General features: G+C 35.9%; 1 pseudogene; it reads left to right on the top strand.

The window, feature by feature from the left end:
- The first annotated feature begins 547 nt into the window (after positions 1-547).
- LOC150003246 (keratin, type II cytoskeletal 8 pseudogene) lies at positions 548-3,309 on the top strand (annotated as a pseudogene).
- The last annotated feature ends 15,140 nt before the right edge of the window (positions 3,310-18,449 follow it).

The following is an 18,449-nucleotide window of genomic DNA, read 5'->3' as shown; positions in this document are numbered from 1 at the left end:
GACCTCTAGAATAATTCAAAAAACATTCCATTTTCTTCCATTTTTGGGAAAAAAATATATAGTTGATATTATTTCTTTCTTAAGTCTTGGGGAGAATTCATCAATCTATCTATTTGGACCTGGAGAGTTTTGTTTTGTTTTGTTTTAGCAGATTTAAAACTACAAATTTAATTCCTTTAATAAATACAGTACCATCCAGTTATTCAGTCATCATTGTAGATTTGTCTATTTATCCTTTCATATCCATCAATTTTTGGCCCAAGCTCGATTGGTAGGTGCATGTATGTATAAAATTGTTATGTAGTTTTGGAAAATTGATCGCTCTATTATTATGCAATGTCCCTCTTTATCCCAGGCAACCTTCTTTGTCCTGAGTGTCATTGTGTACATTTCCCTTGCATGTGGATATCAGGTGGGAGCTTCATACAGGTTTTTTGGTCACCTACTGGTCATCCCCAGACACCCCTCCTGGAGCTAGATCCAGCAGAAACAGGAGACCACTACAGAATGTGTATAAATGGCCCCTTCACTCAGAGAATGATCCACCATGTATGGTAGGGTGCTGCTTCATGCACTTACTTGGAGAGAGTGCAAAGCTAAACAAATGTCGAGGTACCCACACACATAGCTGCTCCAAATGGAGTGAATGGGATACTGCTATGTATGTGCCCAGGGCTGACTGGTTAGAGAGGGTATGGAGCTAACAAACTACTGCTGTGCTCTCACACAAGGCTGCCTTACCCAGAAGAAGGGTGGAGCTAGTAGCACTTAAGACACAAGCATGCAGAGCAACCACACCTAGACCCTGCCCTGACAATAGAGTAGTTGAAGCAACAGGGTGCACCAAGTGTGCACCAAACACCCCATCTATGCCAAGCAACCTGACCCAGATTAGAGGGGCAAGGAAGCACACGTGTTAGGCTGCCCCATCTGGAAACCACTCCTTCAGGCCAGGTGACACACTAGGCATCAAATATGCCTGCCCCAACTAAACTAGTCTCCCAAAACTATTTGATGCGCAGTCTACAATGAGACCACTTTTTCAAGACTGGGAGAGATAGCTATTCCATCCACCTCATAGTAACAAACATAGAACATCAATCAAAACAGGGAGACACAAGAATATACCTCAGGTGAAGGAACAAGAAAAGTATCCACAGGAAAATACTAATGAAATAGAGAAGTAATTTGTCTGATAAAGAATTCAAAGAAACAGTCATACAGATGTTCTCAATAAACTTGAGAGTAGAATAGAGGAACTCAGAGAACACTTCAACAAAGAGTTAGAAAATGTAATAAAGAACCAATCAGATGTGAAGAGTACAATAACTGAAGTAAAACATACATTAGAAGGAACCATTATTGATAACAGATTAGTTAATACAAAAGAATGGTTAAGTGAACTGCAAGACAGGATAGTGGAGATCACCCACTCAGAACAGCAAAAAGAAAGTAAATTTTTAAAAATTAGGATAATATAAGAGATCTCTGGGATAACATCCAGAGTCCTAACATTTGCATTGTAGGTATTCCAGAAGGAGAAGAAAGAGAGAAAGGAGCAGAAAGAACATTTGAAGAAATAATAGATAAAAAAAAAATTTAAATCTGGGGATGTAAACAGACATCCAGGTCTGGAAAGCACAAAGATTTCCAAACAAGATAAACTGAAAGAGACCCACACCAAGACATGTTGTAATTAAAATGACAAAAGTTAACAATGAAGTGAAAAATTTAAAGGCATCAAAAATGAAAAAGTTCATGTACAAGTGAAATTTCATGAAGTTATCAGCTAATTTCTTGATAGCAACTTTACAGGCCAGATTGGGGTGGCAGGAAATATTTAAAGTGCTAAAAGAGAGGGACTACACAACCTAGAATGCTATAACCTGCAGGGTTATTATTCAGAATTGAAAGAGTAAAAACCAAAAAAGCAAAAACTAAAGGAGCTTACAGTCACTAAGTCAGCCTTATAAAAAATGTTAAAAAGTCTCTTTATGCAGAAAAGAAAAAGCCATAGCCAGAAATAAGAAAACAGAAGAATCAAAAAATATCACTGCTTGGACTCTTCTGCAGCAGCAGAAGACGACTCGCAGTAACATGGACAATATGTTCGAGAACTACATCAACAACCTTAGGCGGCAGCTGGAAACACTGTCCCAGGAGAAACTGAGATTGGAGGTGGAGTTTGGCAACATGCAGGGCATGGTGGAGGACTTGAAGAATAAGTATGAGGATGAGATCAACAAGCACACAGAGATGGAGAATGAATTTGTCCTCATCAAGAAGGATGTGGATGTAGCTTACATGAACAAGGTAGAGCTGGAGTCCCGCCTGGAAGGACTGACCAATGAGATCAACTTCTACAGGCAGCTGTATGAGGAGATTCGTGAGCTGCAGTCCCAGATCTCCGACACGTCCGTGGTGCTGTCCATGGACAACAGCCGCTCCCTGGACCTGGACAGCATCATTGCCGAGGTCAAGGCCCAGTACGAGGAGATCGCCAACCGCAGCTGGGCTGAGGCTGAGACCATGTACCAGATCAAGTATGAAGAGCTGCAGACATTGGCTGGGAAGCATGGGGATGACCTGCGTTGCACCAAGACGGAGATTTCTGAGATGAATCGGAGCATCAGCCGCATCCAGGCTGAGATTGATGGCCTCAAAGGCCAGAGGGCTGCCCTGGAGGCCTCCATCGCTGACGCCGAGCAGCGTGGTGAGCTGGCCGTCAAGGATGCTCAGGCCAAGGTGGCTGAGCTGGAAGCTGCTCTGAGAACCGCGAAGCAGGACATGGCCCGGCAGCTGCGTGAATACCAGGAGCTCATGAACGTCAAGCTGGCCCTGGACGTGGAGATCGCCACCTACCGCAAGCTGCTGGAGGGCGAGGAGAGCTGGCTGGAGTCTGGGATGCAGAACATGAGTATCCATACCAAGACCACCAGCAGCTACTCAGGTGCACTGAGCCCAGTTTATAGCAACTTCAACTACGGCATGGGCTTCCAGGCCAGCTTGGGCTCTGGCGGGAGCTCTGGCTCCTTCAGCCGCACCAGCTCCAGCTCCTCCAAGATGGTGGTTGTGAAGAAGATTGAGACCCGCGATGGGAAGCTGGTGTCTGAGTCATCTGATGTCCTGCCCAAGTGAATGACTGCTGCTGACGGGAGGTCCTCCGAGCTGCTGCGCAGGGGGGTGGAGGGCACAGGAGGCCCACCTGAAGCTCAGCCCCACCCAGTCCTCAGCTCGCCCTTGGGGTGGGGGAGTTTACTGCCTTTTCCCCATGTCCCTGACTAGAAGCCAAATCAAGTGTTTTCCTTTTTCCCCAAAATAAAGTCTCACCTGGCTCTGCAAAAAAAAAAAAAAAAAATTACTGCTAAAGGAAATACATGATAATTATAGTGTATCAACCACTTAAAAATTAATATGAAGGTTGAGAGAAAATAGCTAAATTAACTATTATGACAATAAATGATCAGCGGATACTCAAAACAAAAAGATTTAAAACAAAAAGTTAATGGGGGAGTAAAATTAGTGCTTTTAGCTTGTGATTTCCTTAAATGCCTACCAGCTTAAAATATACTGCTATAAATATAGATGGATATATGTGAACCTCATGGTAACTCTAAACCAAAAATCTACAAAAATAGACAAAAAATGAAGAGAAAGGAATTCATTCAAACCACTGAAGTAAAACAACGATCAAAAGTAAAGAGATCAAGAGAAGAACATCAAAACAATTTAAAAAGTTAACAAAATGGCAATAAGCACATACCTATTAATAATTACTTTAAGTATAAATGAACTAAATGCTCCATTGAAAATATATAAGGTGGCAGAATGAATAAAAAATGACCCATCTATGTGCTGCTTACAAGAGACTAACTTTAGATCAAAGGGCATACAGACAAAAAGTGAAGGGATGGAAAATGGTGTTACTTCAAATAGAAATTTAAAAAGTGGGGTAGTAATACTTATATTAGAAAAAAATAAACTTTAAAACAAAGAATATAAAAAGTTTTAAAAACTACATTAAAAGTACATAATTTTAAAGGGGTTAATTCAAGAAGAGGATATAATAGATGTAAATATTTATGCACCCAACATAGGAGCACCCAGTACACAAAGCAAATATTAATGAACATAAAAGCAGAAATTAATATTAATACAATACTAATGGGGACTGAATACTCTACTTACCTTAATTGATAGATCATCCAGACAGAAAATTAATAAGGGAATAATGGCCTTAAATGCCACATTAGACCAGTTTTACTTAATAAACATTCATAGAGCATCTCATCCAAAAACCCCAGACTACACATTTTTATCAAGTGCACATGAAACATTTTCCAGGATAGATCACATACAAGGCCATAAAACAGACCTCAATAAATTCAAGAAGATTGTAATTGTATGGAGCATATTTTCTGACCACAGTGGCATGAAACTAGAAACACACTACAGAAAGAAAACTGGCAACAAAAAACAAAACAAAACAAAACAAAAAAAAACCCACATACATGAATATTAAACAACATCCTTCTAACAGCCTATTGATCAAAGAGTAAGTCAGACAGAAAATAAAAATCTACCTTGAGACAAATGAAAATGAAAACACAACTTTACAAAATTTATGAGCTGCAGCAAAAGCAATTATAAGAGGAATGTGTATAGCTGTGCAGCTTACCTCAAGAAGCAGGAAAAGTTCCAAATAAGTGATCTAAATTTACACCTAAAGGAACCAGAAAAAGGGAACAAATGAGACCCAAAGTAACTAGAAAGTAGATAATAAAGATCAGAGCAGAAATACATGAAATAGGAAAGAGGAAAGCAATTAAAAATATCAGTGAAACAAAGATGTGGTTGTTTGAAATGATAAATAAAATTTACAACTCTTTAGCAAAAGTGATCAAAGAGAAAAAGAGAGAAGACAAATACATAAAATCAGAAGTGAAAGAAATTATAACTAACACCACAGAAATACAAAAGATCATTAAAAATACTATGAACTGTATATGCCAATCAATTGTACAACCTAGAAGAAATGGATAAATATCTAGAAACATACAACCTCCCAAGACTAAACCAGGAGAAACAAAGAATCTGAACAGACCAATTACTAACAATGAAATTGAAGCAGTAATAAAAAAAACTCCCAACAAACAAAAGCCCAGAACCAGATAGTTTCACACATGAATTCTACCAAACATTTAAATAAGAATTAGTATCTATTCTTTTCTCAAACTATTACAAAGTATTGAAAAGAAAGTAAGGTTTTCAAACTTATTCTATGAGGTCAGAATTACCCTTTTACCAAAACCAGGGGAAAAAAAGACTACAAAAAAGAAGAGAGAATCACAGGCCAATATCCTTGCTAAACATAGATGCCAAAATTCTGAACAAAGTACTAGCAAGCCTAATTCAACAGTACATTAAGAGGATTACATACCATGATCAAGTGAAATTTATACCAAGAATGCAGGTGTGGTTCAGTACCTGCAAAAGGATGTAATTCATCATATCAACAAAACCAAAAATAAAAATTATATGATTATCTTAATAAATGCAGAAAAAACCTTTGACAATATTCAACATCTATATATTAACAATAAAGCCTTTCAACCAAGTGGGTATAGAAGGAACTTATCTTAACTTGATAATGACTATATATGACAAGACCACATTAACATCATGCTCAATAATGAAAAGTGAAAGCTTGTTCTCAAAGATCAGGTATGAGACAAGGATGCCTATTTTCAACTATTATTCAATATGGTATTAGAAGTCTTGGTCACAGCAATCAGAACAGAAAAGAAAGAAAGAAAGAAAGAAAGAAAGAAAGAAAGAAAGAAAGAAAGAAAGAAAGAAAGAAAAAAAATGAAAGCCTCCAAATTGGAAAGAAAAAAAATAAAACTCTCATTTCCAGATGACATGATGCTATATATGTAGAAAACACTAAAGAATCCATCTCAAAAACAATATAATTAATAAATTCGGTATAATAGCAGGATACAAAATTAATATACAGAAATTCACTGTATTGCTATATACTAATAATGAAAAGCAGAAGAATAAATTAAGAAAACAATCCCATTCACAGCATCAGAAAGAATTAAATACCTAAGAATAAATTTAACCAAGGAGGTAAAAAACCAATACTCTAAAAGCTGTAAGGCATTGAAGAAAGAAATTGAAGAGGACACAAAAATTGAGAGGATATACCATAACCATGAATTGAAAAGGTCAATATCATTAAAATGACCATAGTTTCCAAAGAAATCTATAGATTCAGTGCAATCCCTATGAAAATATCAATGACATTCCTCTCGGAAAAAGAACAAATTCTAAAATGTATATAAAACTACAAAAGACCACAAATAGCCAAAGCAATCTTGAGGAAGAAGAACAAAGTTGAAGGTATCATGCTTCCTGATTTCAAACTATACTACAAAGCTATAATAATCAAGACAGTATGGTACTGGCACAAAAACTAAACATTGGTGAATCAAGCACAATAGAGAGCCCAGAAATAAGCCCTCTCTTATATGATTAACTTATCTACACTAAAGGAAGTAAGAATATACAATTGAGGAGTGACAGTCTCTTCAACAAGTGGTGTTGCAAAAACTGGACAGATACATGCAAAAAACTGAAACTGGATCACTCTCTTATAACATATATGAAAATAAACTAAAAATGGATTAATGTCCTAAATGTAAGGTCTTAATCCATAAAACTTCTAGAAGAAAATATAAGTAATATATTGTTTGACATCATCTTGAGTAATATCTTTTTGGATATATCTCCTCAAGAATGAGAAATAAAAGCAAAAATAAACAAATGTGACTTCATCAAACTAAAAATCTTCTGCACAGTGAAGAAAACCATCAAAAAACAAAAAGGTAGCCTACTGAATGGGAGAACATATTTGGATATGATATATTAAATAAGGAGTTCCTATCTGAAATATATAAGGCACTCATACAACTCAATAAAAAATAATAAACAATCTGATCAAAAAAATGGGCAGAGAACATAAAAAAAACTTCTCCAAAAAAGACATACAAATGGGCAACAAACAAATGAAAAGATGCTCAACATCATTACTCATCAGGAAAATGCAAATCAAAACCACAATGAGATACCACCTCACACCAGTGAGAATGACTTTTATCAAAGTCAAATGACATATGTTAGTGAGGATATGAAGAAACAGAAATCCATGTGCACTGGTGGTGGAACTGCAAATTGGTGAAGCCACTATATGGAAAACAGTATGGAGAGTCCTTAAAAAACTAAAAGTAGATCTATCATACAACACAGCAATTCCACTTTTGGGTATTTATTCAAAGAAAATGAAAGCTCTAATTTGAAGAGGTATGTGCACCCCTATTTTTATTGCAACATTATTTACAATGGCCAAGATATGGTGTCCATCAATAGATTAATGGATAAAAAAGATAGGGTATGTATACATATACCTGTACAATGGAATATTACATAGCACTATAAAGAATAAAATCTTGCCACTTGCAACCACATGGATGACCTAGAGGGTATTAGGCTAAATGGAATAAGTGAAACAGAAAAAGACAAATACCAAATGGTTTCACTTATAAGTGGAATCTAAAAACAAAACAAAAGAAACAGAGATAAAATCCCCCAAAACAAAATAGAAGAAACCGAGACCAAAAGGGTGGTTGCCAGAGGGGAAGAATGAGGAAGGACTGGTGGAAAGGATGAAGGGGAATATAGTCAATATTTTGATAAGTTTGCAAGTGACAGGTGATTACTAGAATTAGTAGGGTGACACATTGCAAGGTATAGAAATGTTGAATCATTATATTATACACATGAAATTAATATAACAAATATACTGTATACCAACTTTACTTAAATAAAAATAAAATAAAAACTATTATGTTTAAATTAGCATCCTTAGAGGAGGCTATTCAAACCACAGTATGAACAAAATATAATCATGGCTCATATCCTCAGTTTGTCCAGGGAACTATAGATAATATAATGATATATCCATGAATATAGCATATAGGAATTAGGACTATGTGATGAATATACTCCTTTATTTATGAATGAACCTGTGAGTATTTAATACAGTATAACAAATTCAATAGATATTTGAATTATGACTGCTTAGGAAATTTTAATTTTATGTTTAGATTATATCCATTTAAATTTTGACCTTGAACCAGAACTTTAGTATAGCTTTTATTACTGAAATTACTAACATATGTTTATTTCACTTGATATATATACATACATATTCATTCTATTTTTTAAAATTCTTTCCAGCGCTTTATAAGTCTTTTCTTAAGTATATTTTATTGATTATATTGTTACAATAGTTCCAATTTTTCCCCTTTGCTACCCTCCACCCAGCACCCCCCCACCCTCAGCAATCCCCCCCCTGAATCCATGCCCATGGTTCATACATACAAGCTCTCCCACTTCACCCTTTCATATATTCTTCTTCTTTTTTTAAATAAATAAATGATTAATCAATTATTTTAATAATAAAAAATAACAATCCCTCCCTCTCAGATATTAAGACCTTTTATAATCTTATAAAGGACAATGGGCGAAGGTCTCAAGCTCCTCTAGCTTCTTCAAGCTGGACATGGCCATCGTCCTACCTACCCTTGGGTCCAGAAATCCCTAATAAGAGTGGGAGTGTGGGGGTGAGGGTGGCCTTCCCACATGGGGAAGGATTGTGCAGACTCCAGGTCAGTTGACTGTCCCCGGACAATGGTGTGCTTGGTTTAACAGGCTGGCATCCTTGTTGTATTCTAGGGGCAACAGATTTGGCAAAAGGGTGGGCAACAGATTTGGCAAAAGGGTTAAAAAGAAATCATTCACTCCATAACTACTAGATGACAAAAGACAGGGATTAATTTTTCAATGTCCCACATTAGGGAAAAAAAAAAGGGCTTCTTTGGAGGAAGGTGTCCCAGGCACATCTGACCTGTCCAAAACCCTTTTGCCCATTATACTTAGTTTGGGCTGAGGGAAATATTTTAGGTTTTTCCCCTCAGACCTTTGGGCCCTTTGGGTCCAAGCCATTAGGATAGAAAAGAGAAACCAGTTTTAAAGTGAAGCCCACAGACCACCCCAATCTTCACCAACCCAGTCATTTAGTTCAGCCAAACCATTGAGTCTCAGGAGGCAGCACTGCAGAGAGGATTAAGTGAGGCTTATACGTACAGACAATCACTCAGGTAATGCGGTCATAGGCTTATGCCTATGACTGTATTATTTGAAGAAAGAGAACAAAGCAAAGACTTTTTAAAGAAGAAGAATTAATACAAAAACCATTTATGATGTTCCATTTAGACTTTGGCTATGTTGTCTGTATGTTACTTCTTTTTCTTCCTTCTTTCCTTCCCTACTTTCTTTCCAAGTGATTATGCTCCAAAATTCACAATTTTAAGCTCCCTAGCATCCTGAATGGTCTATGGCTGTGTTAGGAGGAGTACTTTCCTCTGAAACCCAAATCTGCAAGGCAACACTAAATCTTCACTTCATCATGTTTGACACTGTTGAAATTCTTCACCTCATATCTACTATACCATGTATCTTCCAGTTTTCCTCCTGCCCCTCTGACTTATTTTGTTTCCATGCCTGGTTCCTTTTCACAATCTCAATGTTGTGAAATCTAAAATGTTTTTCTTGGCCTTTATCTTAGTTTCAATCTCCATAGTCCAACTGAATGACTTATCCATTGTCATTGTCTCAGTATGATAGATGGATTCCTGACTCACTAGCATAGATCATTGTTCTTGTTTCAGATCCATATTTTCAAATGCCTTCTGAATACCCTCAGCAATATGCCCTACCTTGTCCATTCCCTTATTTATTAAAAAAAAAGAATTATTGAGTTATACTCTATGCTGAAACAAAGATCTTTGTCCTCATGAAGTTTACAACATTGTGTGTGTGTGTTTGAGAGAGAGAGAATAAATAATGCACAAAATAAATGTTATGCTATAAGCTGGTAAGCACTGTGGAAAACATTTCACCCTATGGTAAAGTGATCAGGAGTACCTGGGAAGAGTGTGGGACTAACAGCTTTCAATAGAGTTATCAGTGTAGGCCTTGTTTTGAAGGTTTAGACAAGCAAAATGCTGAAGGAGGTGTAGGAGTTAGGCCTTGCATATCTGAAAGAAGCATTCAAGTTAGGAGAGATGCTATGCAAAGGTTGTGTGGTAGGTGTGAGCCTGGGTCAGTATTGCCAGTTCAGTATGAATTGCCAGGAGGACAAAAGGGAAAGTCAGAGAGGCAATACAAGTCACAGCCTGCAAGTCCACATCAGCTGTTGTAAAGACTTGGGTCTTTATTGTAAATGACCATCAAACTGCCCAAAACTTAAGTAATGTTTTTTGCTTATTTAACCCCCTCAACCCAACTCTGTTACCCTACCTTAATATCTTATGAAATTTACCCTGTCTCTCAAGCCAGATTTAATAGAACTTTATTTCTTGCTCATATAATAGTGCAATATAGGTTTTTCTCATCAGCATCTCCTACTTATTGATTCAAGGATCAAAGGTTTTATATATCATGGTTCTTCTATCCCTTAGGGACTCATTATCACTGGACTTCAACTAGCAAAAAGAGAAGGAAGATATGGAAGAGCCGTATCCTCTAGAGGTAGCATCCATTGTTTCTATCATTTTCCATTAATGAGAACTCAAAAATATGGTCTCACTTAAATGTTACAGAGGCAGGAAACATTGTCTAACTTGGTCCCCAGAGAGGAAAAACTTGAATCAATAATTAAACTTTTTTCCTCACCAAATAATGTTAAATTAATTCATTCTACCAACCAAGCACCTCCCAAAATATGTATGTATCTCCTTATCTCTATCAAAACACTTCTGCTTTATTCACTAGTTATCCACTCTACCTGAGTTTATGAAAAGATCTCCCAACTATTCTTTAAGGTTTCAGGCTCTTCTATAGATGTCCTGTTTCTCACATTCAAATTTGGTTATTTTCACACATTTCCAGGAACTCCTCATTACTTTTACACTGACATGCAAGGACTCTTTCTGATCAGATTTATAGACTTGTTTGACCTCAGATTCTGTTGTCCCCACCAAGGCTGTGTGTGCTTCCATGGTGCGATGTTATCTGTTGTTCCCCAAATCACATGTGTCCTGTTACATGCACCAGGTGCCTAAGTCACATCATTCCATATGCGCATGGCAAATGCCAATTCTTAAAGCAGCTGACCTCTGTCCTCTGTAAGACCACTTCTAACCTTGCCAGGAAATGAGCAGTGTGCTTGATGACCTACCCGTCCTTCGTTATGTTCTGGGACCCATCCATGTTTCTGGGTGTGACAGAAAACAGACACATTTTTTTTTACAAGATTGATCTAATATAGAAATGTTTCATTTCCTTCCTTCCTTCCTTCCTTCCTTCCTTCCTTCCTTCCTTCCTTCCTTTCCTACCTCCCTCCTTCTCTCCCTCCCTCCATTCCTTTCCTCCCTCCCACCCTCTTTTTTCTCCCTTCCTTCTTTTCTTTCATTCAGCCAATGTTTTATAGTGCTTGGGCCAGAGTACTTCATATATTCAAAGTGTGGGTTGAATAAAATAATATCCAAGATTTCTTTGAGCACCAATAATGATGGAATCTAAAGGTAATGATCTTGAGGCCTCATCTTTTATAGCGCCTGCCTTGTAATGCTTGGATTGAGTTTGTGAGCACAGTGTTTTCTATAGACCTCAGAATACTCTCCAGAAACAATTATCTATGCACATCACAACTGTTGGATACAAACCATCTGATCAATATTAGATATCTGGGGGGGTAAGGAATTCAGATGCTATTTAAACAGCAAGACTTTTCAGGTTAAAAAAAATGTCTACTCCCATTCTTATCTCATTCCCAATCCATCTGAAAAATATTTGGAAATTAAGCAGGTGGGTAACATATGAGTTTTAAGATGGAATTTTCTACTCCTTTTGGTTCAGATTGCCAAGAGCATTTTTGCAATCAATTTAACATTAGATAGACATGAAAAAATACATATTTCTCATCTCTGCAGGAGATTGTACAAGATAATCAGGGGCAGGTTACTCCTTTATTCTAAAGTGATAATATTTTTCATGTCTTGCATTGATACTTTCCTTATATTTTAAGAAGTGCAGAAGTTTGTGCATCTGCACCACTGTTATCTAACCTTGATGCATTTCTAGAAGGAGGTCAAAATTTATTTATTGGTGTCTTAAATTTACTTATTCCTCATTGAAGTTGCAGCTATTAAATTGTCTTCTCCAAACAATTATTTTTAAGTGTGTAAAATAAAAATAACTATTAGAATTACTTTTTGTGTGTGAAAGCAGAGAACTCTATCATATACACAATGATTAGCACATGTTTGTAACTTAATAAATATCTGCTCTATCCTACCCTTTTATTTTTCTATGTGGGATCAGACAAAATAAAGCCCGCTCAAACAAGAACAAAATCTTTTAACAAAAACAGTAAAATAAGTTTTAACTAAAAAGTCTCCAGAATATATTTGAACAATTATTCGATATTTGTTTCCATCAGAATTTTGGAAAAATTTAATTTTTGTTTTCTCCTTCATCCAAGAAAGTCTCAAGGAAAAATATTAACCTTGTTGTAAAATGATACCTGAACTATATAATGAATCTTCATGAGTGGGCAATATTAACTTCACAAGTGTGTGATAAACTGCCACAAATTCATGGTTTAGTTTCATTATGTTAATGCTATGTAAACATCCATATATAACACTGTTTATACTCTTTCTACATTAATCTCTTTAAATTTATTTTGGGAAAAAATATGTTTTTTCTTCATAATATTCTTTTGAGGCTTTAAGTGCCATCAATTTATTCATGGATCTACACTCATATGTTGAACGATTGCTTATAATTTCCACTTCAATGCCTTGCAGATATTTTAAAGATAAAGTTAGAACTAAATTCCTGAGGTTGTTTGCACATATTTTGGTTATTGTGAATAATGTTGTGAACCTAAGTAGACAAATGTCTCTTTGAGACCCTGATTTCAATTATTTCAGTTAAATGCCCAGAACTGGGATTGTTGGATCATATGCTTCTTCTATTTTTAAATGTTGAGGAACCTCCATACTGTTTATTATAGCATCAACATGATTTTGCACCCCCATCAACAAAGGGTTCCATTTTCTCCACATCCTCACCAATACTTAAGTTTTTCCCCCTTGGTCAGCCCCTCTTTCTTGGTGTCACATTCGATCTGTGTCCAATGAACTTCATCTCTATATTCATTTTGATGCACTCACTGGTTTAATCACCACTTTTATGACCCTGGACCAAGACACCATTTTCAGTTTTCTAGATTACTATAAAATCCTCTAAAAAAATTCCCATTTCACTTTGTCTTCTCACTGTATTCTTTAGAAAATACCCAAAGCCATCTGTTGAAAACTTAAAAATAGCATACAGTTTCCCATTGCTTAAAGGTCTGCAATGACTTCTCATTACATTTATAGTAAAATCCAAATGTCCCATGATGGCAACTCTCTTACTGCTATGGCCTCTGCTTACTTCTCTTTAAAGTCGCTGCAACTTGACCTGAGTTCTTCCCCACTTTGTTCAGGCTATTCTGTGTGTCTAGACTTTCAGCTGACTTTTGCCAGTGCTATCACTTACCCAAACTCCAGTCCTTTGATTTAATGCTAACTCTTTAGAAAGAGCTTCTCTGATTAAACTAACTATATCAATGTTCATAACCCACTGGTTTTCTCCACCATTTTGTTTTCTGTGTTAATACTACAGAGTACTTTCTACATACTGTAATTTTATTTCTATATAATTGGACCAGTAGTTGACTGGACAATTGAAGTAGCAACAAAAAGTTCAAAACTAAAATGAATAAAAGGTACCTTTGTAAATTAACATTTTATTTTAACTGAAAACATAGGTATATGCTTTCCTCTACTGATCTTTTTATCTAGGCCAAGGACTGTAAGTATATTGTTGGATGATTGGAGTTATTCTGGATTTTGTTTTGCAACTTCAACTATGATTTCTAGTTTCAATTGCTTAATTTAAATCAAATGAGAAAATAAAGACACCTTTGAAGCAATCAGAATATCAATTCCATCTAGATTCTGTGTTTCATTTTTAGTTTGTAGATATGTCTTCCTCACTTAATTTGGCAGAGGTCTTTTTTTAATTTTTATTTTTGGTGAATATGTTCTTATTGAGTTTTCCAAAGATTTTACTCATATTGTTTTCTCATAATAATCACACAGGAACTCAGATTCCTTCCATCCTGTTCTTTGTTCTCCTCAAGTGACATATTTGTATTGCTTGACCTGGAAGTGGCACATATTACCTTTACTCATATTCTATTGGCTAGTTCTCAGTCACATGATCACATTTAACTACAAAGGAGGCAGGAAATGTAGTCTAATTGTGTACTCAGGAAGAAGAGGAAATGGGTTTGATTAACTGCTAGCCAGTCTTGTCAAAAATATCCTTTAAATTCACTTTAATATTGTGATATAATTTGGGCCTCATTTAATGTGATAAATTTTAAAAAGAAGGTGAATAAGTTTTATGCTATTATTTATTCTGGAATAGTCTATGTAATCATCTGTTTATTCTACTTATCCAAATCGGTTAGCAGGTATTGCCTGCAAAGATAGTTAAGTAGGAGATATTTTATCTTATTAATGGTATCCTCCATTAGCAATTTTGCAGACAGGATCAGAAAGAATCCTCTTGAAAAAATTATAATATAAGTTAGCATTATAAGTAGAATAATATAATAGACAGTAAGATATTAAAATAGTCTCTACTATTTGCTGGCTTACAAGTCAGTTTATTTGGCTTTCACCTACATACTAGGTATAAGCCAAACATTCACAAAAGTTACAGTAATAAATGACATTGGTCGTTGTATCAGAATTATTTTGTCAGCCAGGAATAGCTTCCACACAGATGAATTAAACCTGTTAGAACCACTTGGAGGTATTGAAAATATCACCTCATCAAGTATGTAGCATTACTTGTTAATCATGATTTCTAAGATCCACTGTTAAAGAGAATTTGCTAGATTAACCAATATCATCACATTATTCTCAACAAAACATTAATATCTTAACTGGAAATAGTAATAAATCCCAATTTACATTATTATTTTATCAAGAATTAATGTATTAGATTACCTAACTCTTTGCAATGGCTGAAGGTGTTCATTGAAGGACAGTTGAAATCTTAATGGCAAATATTGGGGATAATACAAAACTGTGGATACAGATACTGAATTAAACATTTCTGGTAGGTAGGGGGCATGTCGAAGGGCATTAGGGGAGTATAAAGGTAGCGCTAACTTATAAAATATTTGTCCCAGTCCCTGTCCCTGGCTCATTTGGTTGGAACACTGTCTCATAAACCAAAAAGTCATGGGGTTGATCCTGGCCAAAGCACACTCATGTCTATCTTTCTCTCCCTCTCTCTCTCCCTCCCTTTCCCTCTCTCCAAAATCAATAAGCATGTCCTTGGGTGAAGAGAAAAAAATAAAAAATAAAATAAAATATCTGTCCCTGGACATAGGTATGTTCTTCTTGCTCAGGGTCTTCTTGTTGCAAGTGTTAATCTATTATTTCTTCCCTAAAGGACAGTTATAAAAGTCCCTTGTATTATACAATAGCCATTTCCATATAATATAAAATAATCTCTTCTCCTGGTCTTCTGGCTACATCAAACATTAGACCTATCATATGTCAATGGTCAAGTAAGGTAGAGTTTTTAAAAACAATTTTATTAAGGCATTATTAACATAAAAATGCAAGTGTTTAGTGTATACAATTTGATAAGTTTGGGCATATGTATAGACCCATGAAACCATCACCATAATCAAGGCCAGAGAAATATCCATCACCTCCCAAACCTTCCTGTGTCCCCTTGTTGTTGTTTTTTCTGAGTTTTGTGTTGTTATAATCGTCGTCGGCAGCCGTCCGTCTCGAGAGACGATGGTGTAGCTTCTTAAGAGTCTCTGCACCGCCGAGAATGGCTGTGCAGTCCGACTCGTGAGTGACACGGTATCTGTCTCCTCCCGTGTTAAATCGACATCTTGCGATGACGCTGGAGTGTCCTCTCCAGTGAAGCTGAAGCTACAGAGCCTGGGCAGGGTGATATGGAGGGTCTGCTGTTGCCCATGCAGCAGACACCCCCTCTCTTCGCAGCTGAAGGATCCAAGGGAAAGACGGAGTCAATACAGCTTGGCTTCAGGTGCGCCGCAGGAGTTGCCGGTGTTGACTACAACGTCAAACCGCCTTAGGGACTCCGGCTCCAGATTTTCTGTCAGGGTTTACTCCCTTAGCCTTTCCCCTGAAGAGGTATGCCGCAAGGCAGCGGAGGTTTTTTGGAATCAGAGTTTTCCTTCTCTGATGTGTTGTTATAATAAATATTAACATATGATATATCCTCTTAAAACTTTAAGTGCACAATACAATATTGTTGACTATGTCACTATGCTATACAGCAAATCCTTAGAACTTACTTATTTTGCATAACTGAAATTGTAGACCAATTAAACAACTCTTCCTTTTCCTGTCTCCCAGCCCCTGGTAATCACCATCCTATTCCCTGCTTCTATGAGTTTGACATTTAGGTCTTGCATAAGTCAAATCATCCAGTATTTAACCATCCTGTAACTGGTTTATTTTACTTAGCATAATTGCTGCCCAGCAGTAAAAACAACTATTTATTGACACAAATCACAAATATAGTTAAACCTAAAAAATTATGCTATTGAGTAAAATAAGCCAGACACAAAGGGGTATATACTGTATGATACACTTTATGTAAAATTAAAGACAAAGCAAAATTACCCTATGGTAATAGAAATCAAGATAGTGGCTATCTTGGGTTTGGGAGAATTAACTAGAAAGCTACAGAAGAGAATTTTTTGTAGTGATAATAATATTCTACATATTCTACATTTTTTTTTTTTTGGATTTCATCAATTATTTCTCAGACAAATATTCTACATCTTTATTTGGAAGATGGTTACATGCCTGTGCGCACTTGTCAAAAATTGTAGAACTATACACTTAATATTTGAGCATTTTCTGAATCCAGAATACTGGTAATAAAAATTGTATGACCTCTGAACAAAGAATATTACTGTGAAGATGCAAAAATAATAATTGCTCAATAAGAAATAGTGAAATCCAAATTTAATCTGAATCATTCTCTACATGCCACCTGTTTCTAATAGATTCCCAAAGCAGAGAGAATGAAAGAAGAAAACATAGGCATGAGAATATTTTCAGTTTCTTTTAAGTCATGAGTACAACTAGAATCTAAATCAAAACAGCAAAGGCATAAAAAATAAAATTAATAACAGTAGGGAATTCAGAAATACTGGTGAATTTGAAGCAGGTGCTCCCATAAATAGTCACCCATGCTAAATGTGAATTTCGCACCTTGCATGTGATTCTGGAAAACATGTACACATCTGGCTTCCTGCTTATTGGGCATGAGATTAAAAATTTTAGTCCAGATATATAAATCAATGCACTTAAATCTAAAAGATTAATAGTTAGAGCTCAGAGCTCACATTGGCCCCTTGGCTCTCTCTTGTGATGAACTAAAGTGGAAGGTTTGACTTAACTTTCAGAGGACTTTAGAAGTCTTAGATGTAATAGACTTAAATAATTCTCCTAGTGTTATTTTGTCAAGTTTAGGAAAGTCAGCCAAATTAAGCTCTGAGGTACATCTGGGACTGATGTAGTTTTGCTCAGATACATGCAGGGATTGTGCACATAAATTAGTGATTTAATCATGACAATGTTACTACACAGACACACAGACTCTGAATAGCTCTCCAGTTACATAGTTCCAAAACTATTCATTTAAAGTTTTCAGAAACAAAAATTATGTCAAAACACATTGTAAAGGCTTAGTAAAATCTTATTAGATGGTACAATTTAATAGTCCTGATTAAATAAAAACAGAAACAAAATAAACCAATGCAAATACTCTATATTAACAGTTACAGAAAAACATGTACTAAGTGATATACTACTTGATGGGTTAGAAAGAAATGGATGATCGTATCCAAAAGTTGCCCATTAATGAACAGATGTCAATCTGGAAGGGATTTCTCAAGGTGATTTACAAGGATTAGACTTTGATCCTGTTCTATTCAACTGTTAATACAATTTGGGCAAGCATCCTAGATATCAATACCATGAAATGTATGGCTCAATGTTGAAATTTAAATCACTTCCTGTCACATTTCTACATAACAAATCATTCCTTTATCAGATATCTATTACTGCATAATAAACTATTAAAATTTTCTAGCTCAGAAGTATAATAACTTAATTTGTTCATGATATTGTTGGTTACCAATGTGAGCTAGGCTCAGCTGGGTTATTTTTATTTTGACCCTTCCTAGGGAC

Source organism: Furipterus horrens, unplaced genomic scaffold (assembly GCF_987537825.1).
Source record: "Furipterus horrens unplaced genomic scaffold, mFurHor1.1.pri manual_scaffold_8, whole genome shotgun sequence".
NCBI lineage: Eukaryota > Metazoa > Chordata > Mammalia > Chiroptera > Furipteridae > Furipterus > Furipterus horrens.
This window is presented reverse-complemented; position numbering and strand designations above follow the sequence as displayed.